The sequence below is a fragment of the Cajanus cajan genome, chromosome 7 (genome assembly GCF_000230855.2).
Source record: "Cajanus cajan strain Asha chromosome 7, NIPB_CcT2T_4, whole genome shotgun sequence".
In the NCBI taxonomy this organism is placed as follows: Eukaryota; Viridiplantae; Streptophyta; class Magnoliopsida; order Fabales; family Fabaceae; genus Cajanus; species Cajanus cajan.
This window is the reverse complement of record NC_138523.1, coordinates 11,631,396-11,644,492: the sequence shown is the minus strand read 5'-3', so window position 1 is coordinate 11,644,492 and position 13,097 is coordinate 11,631,396.

The following is a 13,097-nucleotide window of genomic DNA, read 5'->3' as shown; positions in this document are numbered from 1 at the left end:
TATTTTATTTGATTCTGGTGCTTCACATTCTTTTATTTCTTATGAATGCGTGGCAAGGTTAAATTTGGTTGTGAGTTCCTTGTGTGTGGATCTAGTTGTTTCTACCCCAGCTTCAGGGTCTGTTTTGACTTCTGAGGTTTGTTTGAGATGTCCAGTGGAGGTGGAAGGGCGTTGTTATAAAGTGAATTTGTTTTGTTTACCTCTATCCGATTTGGATGTGATTTTAGGGATGGATTGGCTTTCTGCCAATAGGATTTTGATAGATTGTTCAGAGAAGAAATTAATCTTTCCTACTGATGAACAGGAGAGATTTATTTCTAATAGACAGGTGGATGGGTTGTTGAAAAATGGAGCTCTTGGGTTTATGATCCTATCTTTTATTAGTATAGAGAATGAAAAGTTGTTAAATAGTATTGATGTTGTTAGAGAATTTCCAGAGGTTTTTCCGGATGATGTTCCGGGATTACCACCAAAGCGAGAGTTAGAGTTTAGTATTGATCTTATACCAGGGGCGGGACCAGTGTCCATTTCTCCTTATAGAATGGCACCAGCGGAGTTGTTTGAATTGAAAAAGCAGGTTGAGGAGCTTTTGGAGAAGCAGATGATCAGACCAAGTGTCTCTCCGTGGGGAGCACCAGTGTTATTGGTAAAGAAGAAGGATGGTGGTGTGAGGTTATGTGTGGATTACAGGCAGTTAAATAAATTGACAATCAAGAATAAGTATCCTTTGCCAAGGATAGATGATTTGATGGACCAATTGAGGGGAGCTTCTGTTTTCTCCAAGATTGATTTGAGATCTGGGTATCACCAGATTCGGGTAAAGGAAGAGGACATACCAAAGACTGCTTTCAGGACTCGATATGGCCATTATGAGTATGTTGTCATGCCTTTTGGAGTGACGAATGCTCCAGCTATTTTCATGGATTATATGAACAGGATTTTCAGACCCTTTCTGGATAAGTTTGTGGTGGTGTTCATTGATGATATTCTGGTTTATTCTAAATCTATGGAAGAACATAGAGAACATCTGAGGATAGTTTTGCAGGTATTGAAGGAGAAACAATTATTTGCAAAGTTGTCAAAATGTGAGTTTTGGCTATCTAAAGTTAAGTTCTTGGGTCATGTGATTTCTGCACAAGGAATTGCAGTTGATCCTACTAAGGTGGAAGCAATTTTGAGGTGGGAGCGTCCAAAATCAGTTACTGAAATTAGAGGTTTTGTGGGATTGGCTGGCTATTATAGAAGATTTATAGAAGGATTTTCTAAAATAGTTATGCCTTTGACACAGCTGACCAGGAAGGATCATCCTTTTATATGGACGGAGGAGTGTGAAAGGAGTTTTCAAGAGTTAAAGGAAAAGTTGACTTCGTCTCCAGTGTTGATTCTGCCAGATCCTAATAAATCTTTTGAGGTTTATTGTGATGCATCTCATCAAGGTTTAGGATGTGTTCTTATGCAAGATAGACAGGTTGTGGCCTATGCATCTAGGCAGTTAAAGACTCATGAACGAAATTATCCTACGCATGATCTAGAGTTGGCTGCGGTGGTTTTTGCTTTGAAGATTTGGAGACATTATCTCTATGGAGCAAAGTTTGATGTGTTCAGTGATCATAAGAGTTTGAAATATTTGTTTGATCAGAAAGAGTTAAATATGAGGCAAAGGAGGTGGATTGAGTTTTTGAAAGATTATGACTTTCAATTAATGTACCATCCAGGTAAAGCAAATGTGGTGGCAGATGCTTTGAGTAGAAAATCTCTTCATATGTCTTACATGATGGTTAAAGAGATGGAGTTAGTAGAGAAATTCAGGGATATGAATCTTAATGTTTTGGTTGCCCCAGATTTTATTAGTTGTGGTATGACTACCATTACTAGTGATTTCTTAGAGATGGTGAAACAAAAACAAGTTCAGGATGCGAGTTTGAACAAGGTTAAGGAGTTGATGAGTTCTGGGAAAGCTGAAGGATTTGAACAAGATATGGATGGAATCTTGAGGTATAAGGGTAGAATTTGTATTCCACAAGATGAGGAGTTGAAGAAGTTGATACTGGAGGAAGGTCATAAAAGTAAGTTGAGTGTACATCCAGGTATGACAAAAATGTATCAAGATTTGAAGAAAATGTTCTGGTGGAATGGTATGAAGAGGGAGATAGCTGAGTATGTTGCATCTTGCATGGTGTGTCAAAAAGCTAAAGTAGAACATCAAAAACCAGGAGGTTTGTTGCAAATGATGGAAGTGCCAGAATGGAAATGGGATAGTATAACCATGGATTTTGTTGTTGGATTACCAAGGTCTGCTAAGAATTGTAATTCTATTTGGGTGATCGTGGATAGATTAACTAAGTGTGCTCATTTTCTTCCGGTGAATATAAAGTGGTCCTTAGAAAGGTTAACTCAATTGTATATTAAGGAGATTGTTAGATTACATGGTGTGCCCTCTAGTATCATCTCTGATAGGGATCCTCGTTTTACATCCCGATTTTGGCAAAGTTTGCATCAAGCGTTAGGGACTAAGTTGAGGCTCAGTTCTGCTTATCACCCACAAACTGATGGGCAGTCTGAGAGGACTATCCAATCTTTGGAGGACTTGTTGAGGGCTTGTATTTTGGATCATCTAGGGAATTGGGAAGAGATGTTGCCTTTGGTCGAGTTCACTTATAATAACAGTTTTCATGCAAGTATAGGAATGGCACCATTTGAGGCTCTGTATGGGAGGAAATGTCGAACACCTTTGTGTTGGTTTAAAGAGGGAGAATCAGTGATGGTAGGACCAGAGATCATCTTACAGACTACTGAAAAGGTGAAACAAATTCAGGAAAGAATGAGAGCTACTTAGAGTAGGCAAAAGTCTTATGCAGACAAGAGGAGGAAACCTTTGGAGTTTTCAGAGGGAGAGCATGTATTTTTGAAGATAACTCCTACCACAGGTGTGGGAAGAGCTATCAAAGCTAAGAAGTTGAATCCTAAGTTTATTGGACCGTATCAAATTCTCAAGAGGATTGGACCAGTGGCATATCAGATTGCATTACCTCCATTCCTTTCTAATCTGCATGATGTGTTCCATGTTTCACAACTGAGGAAATATATTCACGATCCAAGTCATGTCTTGGAATCAGAGGCAGTACAAGTTAAGGAAAATTTAACTTTTGAGAAACAGCCAGTTTCAGTGGCAGATAGGAAAGTTAAGCAATTGCGGGGTAAATCTATCAATTTGGTAAAGGTTATTTGGGATGAGGTTACTAATGAAGCCACTTGGGAGTTGGAAGATAGAATGAAGGATCAATACCCATATCTCTTTATGAGTAAGTGAATTTTCGGGGACGAAAATTTTTGTTGTTGGGGAGAGTTGTAACACCATGGAAAAATACTAAGTTATTTAGTATATATGTATGTATGTATATGTTATTTATGTGGATTTGGAATGTACTTACTTCTATGCATGTTGTATGTTAATGTGGTTTTGATTAGTTGTTTAAGCATGATAGTGATTTTATAGTATGAGATGAGAGGTTGATGTTTTTATAGTTTGTATAGGCATGTGTGTGCATGAATTTGGTGAATGATGCATTGTACACCATTATACTGAACTTGTACTAAGAGGGAAGAAGACTGATCACCTTCCTTCTCATCTTGGTTAAGTGAAGTATTATGGCATGCAACTCATTATTCCAAGCATCTATATCTGAAAGTGATATTTGTTTGTGTGTTGACACATGTTGCATTTCATATGGTGGTGAGTTGTGAGTATTGCATGGAGAGGAATAAGATGGGTAGGAGATCGAAGGATAGGAACATAAGATAAATCTGGTCTTTCTGAGTGAATTTGAGGTTGTTTCAGAGCTTAGGGAGTTGAAATACTTCAAGGAATAGGATATTTGAGGTGAATAGGTGCTAAGGGTGAAATTTGGAAATTTTCGAAAATGGCTATATATAGGGGCTTAGGACCGGAGGTTTTCATTTTTGGTCAGCAGAGACAGTTTTTAGAGAGAGAAAGTAGAGAGAGAAAGGCTCTGGTCCGGAGGGAAACTGAGGACATATTTGGGAAGCTTATCAAGCCAGGATCAATCTTCACAACTGGAGTTTCAGGAGATTTGGCCTCTAAAGCCTTGAAAATTGAGATTGAAGTTTGAATTGGGAATTTGGGGGTTTGTCCAAATCTTGCATTTCTGAAGTTTCTGAGGTAAGGGTGGCATTTATAAAATTAATCTAGTATGTTAAGTAAGGGTGGCATTTATAAAATTAATCTAGTATGTTAAGTAAGGGTAGTGCTTATAAAATTAATCTAGTGCGTATGACCATGATAGGAATAGTATAATTTTAATATGCTATTTTATGTGGAGATTTTCATTTCATATAGTATAATTTGGATCAATTGATGGTTGTTTTGGATATTTATATTATTATTATATTGACAAATTGGCATGATTATGGTTATGTTTAATTATGGAATATGCTATGTATGTGGTTTGGAAAAGTAAATAGGACTTAAAGGAGTAAGGTTATGGTATGGATTAGATCTCTTGGTGAGATCAGGATATAATCTTTGGAAAAATATGAAATTGGGAATCCCATGGTGAGGATTCCAATGTGGAACTTTTCCAAAGGTTATATGATAAACCACTTCAGATGTTAGGTGGATTCTGAAGTACTCCTTTAAGTATTCTATTTGCTACCGGTATGGGGGCCAGGCCGAGTCATACCGATGGATGAAGTGGCCATGATCACCAGGGTTACGTGACGACGTAATTCCAGCTGTATAATTCCATGAGAGGTCAGGTGTGATTCCTGGATTGCTGATATGTTTCAGCGTGCGTGTCAACACTTGGTGGATGGTGTTGAGGCCAACATTGTGAGGATATGTTGGTGTGAGATCATGGAATAATTATACAGTGGTGTGACTTTGTTTCTGGATGTGGAATATGTATACAAATGGTGTGGATTGTATGCATTGGATTTTAGATTTGATTTATATTTGGCATGGAAATAACTATTTATAAGGTTTATTTCCTTGGTGCGGATATATATATATATATTATGGATAAATATCTGTTTAATGATATTTTATCATGTACTATGGTTGGTTTTATATGTGCTAACCCTTGCATGTTTTCCATGTGGTTTGGACTGTGATGATCTCACTTTGTGGGGGAGCAGATCAGGTGTGAGGCTTTGGGTTAGCAAGAAGTCTTCTGATAGCTGCTTTGAGTAGTAGCAAGGTTTAGAGCTTGACCAGCACCTAGGGTGTCTATATTATATTATCTTTTGGATTACTGTATAACTTTACTAAGGATGATGACTCTGCTATAGCAGATTATATTATATATTTTGGAAACAATTTATATGTTATTGTATAATTACACTCTAGCGTAGCTGGCTTTTGCTCTATTTTCTTTATTTTATATATTTTATTTTGGTTGGTTATTGATGTGACGGCCTAGGGTGGGTCGTTACAGGGACGAGTATGGGTTTTAGTCGCGGGGACGGGGACGGGTATCATCAAACCTGTACCCGCCCCGCCCCGTTGCCATGCCTAGCCTAGATAGATTAACAATAATATCACATCCCACTCATCCAAGACATAAAAATCACTTTAACATATAACATTAAATGCACATGTAATGGACATGGACTACATATTATCATGCATGTGGCATCAGTAACACATCACATGGTGCATTGTCGCTAGCAACACATGTAGCGTAGTCTAGGAGTACATGCCGAGTAACACCCTCTGTGCACTCTCACTAGAAGGACAACTATCAGGGTCTAGTCGGGATAGCTAAGCCGTGTAAGATACATCCTATGGGCAAGACTGGGGCTTACAAACCGAGCTATCCCCAAGGACTAATCCCCAAGCTTTTAGACAAGGGGGTCTTCCCTGGCGGTGTATTCCATATCGTACCCTTAAAACATTTATGCAAATGATGCATGTAATTTAAGACTCTATGCATTCTCATATCACATCATCATGTCTTATTATCACATATCATCATCATATCTCATGTTTCATATTCACTTTTCACATTATCTCATCATATTCACATAGTCTTCACATAGCACTCTAATTTCCATCAAAACATATTCAAACTCAAAATTAAATATACATTCATGCTCAGTAATCATCAAGAAATACAACAGAAAACTCAGAAAGTAAATAGAAAACATTCAAAATTTGCTTGTTTCTCATAGGGTTCCCACAAGAACCCATAGAGCACTCTAATTCATATCAAAACTTGTTTGTTTTCTCAGTAAACATCAAGAAACATGACAGAAAACTTAGAAGGTAAAACAAAAAACATTAGAAATTTGTCTGTTTCTCATAGGTTTCCCATAGAACCCACAGAGCACTCAAATCATACAATTACAATTCTAAAACTAAAATTAATCATTCATTCAAGAAATTCATACAATTAGTTACATACAAGAAGAACAGTAGATGAAACAGACATAATTGAGAAAAACCTCTCATATATGAGCATACAACAAACATAGGATTGTGGGCCAATCTCACTACCCAACATACATTCCCACACCTAGAGCGAGGTTTCTCACTCTCCCTTTACCTTGTTGAACAAAAAAAGATGAATGGTTAAATTTGGGGTGGTTTCCTCCTCCTTCCGGTTCTCTGAGCTCTAGAGCGTAAATGCGTACGTGAGAAAAATGTAAAAACTGATCAGTTTTTTTTTTTTTTTTTTTTTTTTTTTTTTTTTTTTTTTTAAACCTAATCTCCCTTTAACCCTTTAGTAAAAATGTGAACCATTGTTATTAAAAATAATTTTCATTCCCTTATTATAAATAATTAGAATAAAATATATAAATAATTACAATAAAACACATAATTTTCTCCAGATACTTATTATAACAAAATATCATAAGAATACATAGTTCTCTAATACATATTACACAAAATAATTTTCATAAATATTTATTATTTAATTAAAATACTCATAATTATTAAAAACCTCTAAAATATTCTGTAAGACCCATTTAATTAATTAAAACAATTATAAGAAAATAATCCCAGTAAACATAAAAATAAGTAATAATTAAACTATTATATTAGTAGAAAATTCGGGATGTTATAACATGTGTTACTTTATCGGAGACAATCCTTATTTAAGTAGGGTGGAATCATATTAGACAACAAAACTCTTCCTTTAAGTATTTAAACTCAAATTCAAATTTAAGATCACTATTAAGCTTGAACAACTATGTATCAGTTGATGCACATGCTTGCCGATTGATAAGTTGTAACAGCCCATTTTTCCTGGGCCAAAGGCCCAATTCATGGCCCGGAACGGGCCGTTTCAAAATTGAAACGGGCCGTTCCGGAATAGGATGAATGCCTAAAAATGTAGTGGCAGAACGGGCTGTTCCAATTGGAGAACGGGCCGTTCTGGTTTGGAGAACGGGCCGTTCTGGTTTGGAGAACGGGTCGTTCTGGATGCAGAACGGGACGTTCTGCTGGGATTGAGAACGGACCGTTTTGATTTTGGAACGGGCCGTTCCAGTTGAGAAATTTATGTAGGTTTGAAGGACCCAGAACGGGCCGTTCCAATTTTCGAACGGGCCGTTCCGGTAGGTGAGCCTGAAATCCTATAAATAGCGCCCTCACCTCTCATTTTCAGATATCTCTCATTCTCTCTTCTTATTCTCTTCTGTTCTCTCTTCTTCCCTCTTCTTCTCTCTGAAGGCCAAGAGGAATCTAGAGGAGGTTTTGCTTTAGTTCCGATTTCTGTTTAAGGAAAAAGAGAGGAGGAGGTTCTGCCCTAGTTTCAATTCCTTTTATCCAGGTACGGGGGAAAATGGAATTATTTATATGTAGAGTTGGGTAGAGGAAGAACCCTAATTTTATAATTATTTCTGTTTGGAGAATTCTTGGTTTTATGTGATTCTATATGATTTTAGGATTATGAATATATGATTTATTTGTAAAAATGATGCTCTGGGAGAGAAAACGAAATTATAGAAAAGTGCCTGTAAGCTAGGTTTTGGGAGAATTGGAATATTTCTGTTTGAGAAATTGATGATCCTAGTAGATTTTGTATGTGTTGAGAATTAGAAATACATATTTAATTTGTAAGAATGATGATCTGAGAGGGAGAACGAAACTGTAGAAAAGTGCCTGTGAGTTAGGTTTTGGAACAATTGGGGGTTTCACTGTTTGTGTTAAAATTATATTAAATTGATAATTTCATTGATTATTATATTAATTTATGAATGTTATTATTGTATTGATTGATAATAATTGATGATCTAGATGTGAATTGCTTGAGGGGTGTGTAAACCCTTATTTTGTTGGACTTATCTGTTGAGTATGTGATATGGAATTGTGTATGTAATGTGGAATTGTGATATGAGATGAGATGTTGTGTGGATATGAATGTGATTACGATGTGTTTCCTCACACTAATGACTAGGGATGGCACGACCCCTGGGTAGGTGGTGCTACAGGGAGGGCGTGACCCTAGCATGGTGTGGGATGAGTAAGACAGTTAACACACACCACTTATGTCGATTATGGCAGCCCTGACATAGGGTTAATTGCAAGAGATTGTGTGGATTGCGATGTGATTGTGGTTCCTCACATCAATGACTAGGGATGGCACGACCCTTGGGTAAGTGATGCTACAGGGAGGGCATGACCCTGGCATGATGTGGGATGAGTGAGACAATTAACCCGTATCACTTGTGTCAGTTGTGGCGTGGCCTTGGCATAGTGTTAATTGTATGATTGGTGTGGATTGTGATGGATTGAGATATGGATGTGAAATGAGATATGTGGAATGTGAATAAGATGCGAGTATGAATTCTTGTACTGATAACCCGTATCACTTGTGTCAGATGTGGCGAGGTCTTGGTATAGTGTTAATTGTAAGATTGGCGTGAATTATGGATGTGGAAATGATATTGTTAATTGTAAGATTTATGTGGATTAAGATGGATTGATGTATTTGTGAATTGAGATGTGAAGATAATGAGAGATTGATAAATTGTGATATAAATATATATACTTGTAAATAGTTTATTAAGTAATGAGTTGTGATGAGATTACATGGTGTTGTGTTTGTATGTACTTTGCATATAGATATTTTCTTTTCTCACCGTATAAATTGTGGATATTTTAGGTGAAGATCCAGCTGCAAGTGACATCTAGAATGCGAACGGTTATATTATGGGAAATGCTATGATATTGTGACATCGGGGCAGAGAATTTCTAGGACAAAATATTTATATGAATTTGAAATTGTAATATTATTTTGAAAACAATTTGTAAACTCTTAAATTTTATCTTTCAAGTTTTATTTCCAATTATTTTGGATATTGAAGAAAGAACAGTTATGAAGTTTTATGTGAACCCTTTTACCAACTTTGAAAGTTTATTTTCTTACTTTAATTATATTATTTCGATGTATGTGTGGGGGTAGTAAGGGTGTTACATTTAGTGGTATCAGAGCAGGTCGATCCAATCGGCCGTGAGTTATGAGTCTACTATGTTTATTTGGTAGATGAGTAATGTGATGAATTGATTGGTGAACTTATTGATGTGCTAAGGTGATGATTGATTATGTTATTATTTATTTGTGTGCATTGTGTTCTTAGGATTTGTCTGATAGACATGATATAACTTGATGATGCTATTTTCGATTGCTCTTTGTTATTCTCATGATTGCTTAATTGTTTTGGTACTTCTTGCTTATGTCAGAAGTAGTGGTTGGGTGGCATCGCTCGTGTTGCGAGCATTGGTGCAAGTCGTGGTAGAAGATAAGGTATCTTGCTAACCAACTAAAACTAGTGGAACCTTGGATGTGGGTGAAAAATTGACTTATCGAATGTATTAAGAGTTTACGATTGGTGGCGTTTTTGAAAGCTATAGTTGTAGTGATTAAATCCAAGAGGTTATGTGTTGAGCATTAGAGCTTTGAGCATTCTTGATGGAAGGTTAAAGTTTTGGTGATTTCCTTAAGTTTTGATGCTTGCATATTAACCTAGTTAAGGGTTAGGTTACATGAGGATTTTATTTCAGATATAAGTCTTTGTGTGGAATATGTGAGTTGTTTTGGTTTAGGATTGTAGTGGGAAGCTTGAATGTGAAGTTGAGGTGTGAGTTTGGAAGAGTTGAGGTATTTTTGTGGCCTTAGATATGTTAATGCACTATTGTTGTCTAGTGTAGGAGATGTTTTCGCTGTAGTTTTGTTATGCCAGTAGGAGTATCGTATTGATAGAATTAGATTTTGTGGTCTTCATGAAAGTTGTGGCTTTGGATATTATCTTTCCAATGGAACTGGAATCAGGAAAAAATGAAGGTCTAGAACTCCAGTTACAGCTGCTTGGGTGATCAAAGGTCTAGTTATAAGTACTGAATATATTTGTCGTGATTTTTGAATTTTTAGCTAAGAAGATGATTTTTTTTGAATCTTATGTTTTCATAAGAGTTATAACTTATTCTCTTAGCCTTCTTTTGAGATAGGTTTGAGATCTTTTGGACGAGTATGACTCTCTGTGTGTCATTTGCTTCGACAGTTGTTGAAGGGAGGTGTATGCTCTTATGATGTTTTTGAGTTGTTAGGCATAGCAAGAATAAAAATTGATTTTTGTCATGATTCTAAGATGTCATGTGGATTGAGAGGTTGTTTAAGGTTGTATGATGTTATGTGGTAAAGTTGGTTCGTGTACACGCTATATGGAGTAAATGGTAATTGATTCGTACATGCTTAGGAATGATATATATATCGATTGTTTGAAGTGGATATTCTAATATGATTTGATATACATGTATGTCGATATGAGGATAGATGACCTTATGGATCAATTAGCGAGCGTTTAGTAAGGTTAACCTTAAGGTGTGATATCATCAAATCAGAGTTGAGAGTGAGGATTTATCCTAGACAGTTTTAGGCTAAATTATCTAAGTATGATTTTTTTTATTGTATAAGACGAGTTTTCTAGGTTCTGTAATTTCTAGCGAAGGTATAACATAGAGCTACCTAAGGTAGAAGTTGTGCTTAAGTGAGAGATACCAATTCAATTAGTAAAATTAAGAGCTTTCTTAGGATAATTTATAGGAGATTTATTAAGTAAATTTCTAAGATAGCAGTTTGAGGTTTAAACTGCTCTCATTTCACTCATCTCTACTACAAGAATCGCTTTTGCTTTCTTTTCCTCTAGCTACTAAGATGTTTCAGTTCACTAAGTTGTCTTTTGCCTACCCTTGGATTCAGCAGTAGTTCGAAAGGTTAATCTATATCAAGAATTCCTAGACCTATGTTTATTTTTTTTAACTACCCAAAGCATTTCGTTACTTAATTCTCTGGGTCGCTTACTATTTACCTTTGACTGGATTGACTAGGAAAGAGTTGCCTTTGTATGGGATAACAAATGAGAGAGTAGTTTTCAAACTCTTAAGGAAAGATTGACTAGTGTTGATGATACTAAATTTTAGTAAGACTTTTGTGGTATATAGTTATGCTGCTAAAGATAGGTTTGGGAGGAGTGTTGGTGTAAGAAGGAAAGGTAGTAGCTTATGATTCTAGGCAATTAAAAAATTCATGAGAGGAATTACCTTACCCATGACCTTGAGTTAGCAGTTTTAATATTTATACTAAGATTTGAAGACACTACGTATATAATTCTAAGCTTGAGGTATCTATTGATCATTTGAGCCTTAATTATCTGTTGACTGAAGAAGTTAAATTATGGGATAAAAGAGATAGTTTAATTTATGGAGGACTAATATTTCAAACTTAGTTGTTAATTGAGTAAAGCCATTGTGGTGACCGATGTTTTGTGTAAGAAACCTTTATATTTATCTTCTCTTATGATTAGAGAGATGAATCCTTTTGGCTCAAATTAGAGACTTAAGTTGGGCTTATAAGGTTACCTTTAGTAGTGTGAGACTAAGTATGACTTGAGTAACGAATGGATTGTTGAAGGAAATTGGAGAAGCATAATTAGTTGATTCATTTTGGTGACAAGATATAAGGCTATAGGATAAGGTGATGGATAAGAGTTTGACTCGGGTGTAGATGGAGTGGTGAAATTAGAGATCTGATATGAATACCGAGTGTACTTACGCTTAGGTGCTTGATCTTTAGAAATGATCATAGAAGTAAAACCAATATTGTGGTAGATGCCTTGATTATGATGATCTCTGATATATCATTTTTTATGATTTAAGGGTTGGATTTGATTGAAGAATTTAAGACTTATGCTTGGTGTGTGAGATTATCCTTAGGAGCATTGAATTGATTATGTTGAAAGTGACTAGTGAATTAATGGATGAGATTAGAGAAGCCTAGGAGTTAGATCCTTTCTTAGGGAACCAAGTGGAGAAGATTGGTAGAAGTATAGATAACCATTTCTGAGTAGAAATCAACGTTGTTTTGAGGTGCAAGAACAAACTTAGGTGCTTAGTAACCTTGAAATAAGAAAGATGATTTTAGAGGAAGGACATAAGAGTACTCTTAACATTCATTTAGGAGCTACTGAGATGTATCGGGACCTTAGGAGGATGGATCAGAGTGGTGCAGCAGAAGCATGGTGGCCTAAGATAAAAAGAGAAGTAGAGGAATTTGTATACTCGTGTTTAGTATGCTAGAAGTCTTTAGGAATTTTTGTAGCACTTAGACGTCCCATTTTGGAAGTGAGATGGTGAGGGGATAGACCTTAATTGTAGGCTTGTCTGAGACACTTAAAGAGATCGATTCTATTTGGGTTTTAGTGGATAGACTCGCCAAGTTTACTTGTCTTACCCTTAGATATCCTTTGGTGAAATTGATAGAGTTGTACATCAACAAGGTAGTGAGGTTGCATAAGAATTAGAAAGTAAGAAACGAAGAATCTACCATTGCAAAATTTCGGGGACGAAATTTCATAAAGGGGGGGGAGTATTGTAACAGCCCATTTTTCGTGGGCCAAAGGCCCAATTCGTGGCCCAGAACGGGCCGTTTCAAAATTGAAACAGGCCGTTCCGGAATAGGATGAATGCCTAAAAATGTAGTGGCAGAACGGGCCGTTCCAATTGGAGAACGGGCCGTTCTGGTTTGGAGAACGGGTCGTTCTGGATGCAGAACGAGACGTTCTGCTGGGATTGAGAA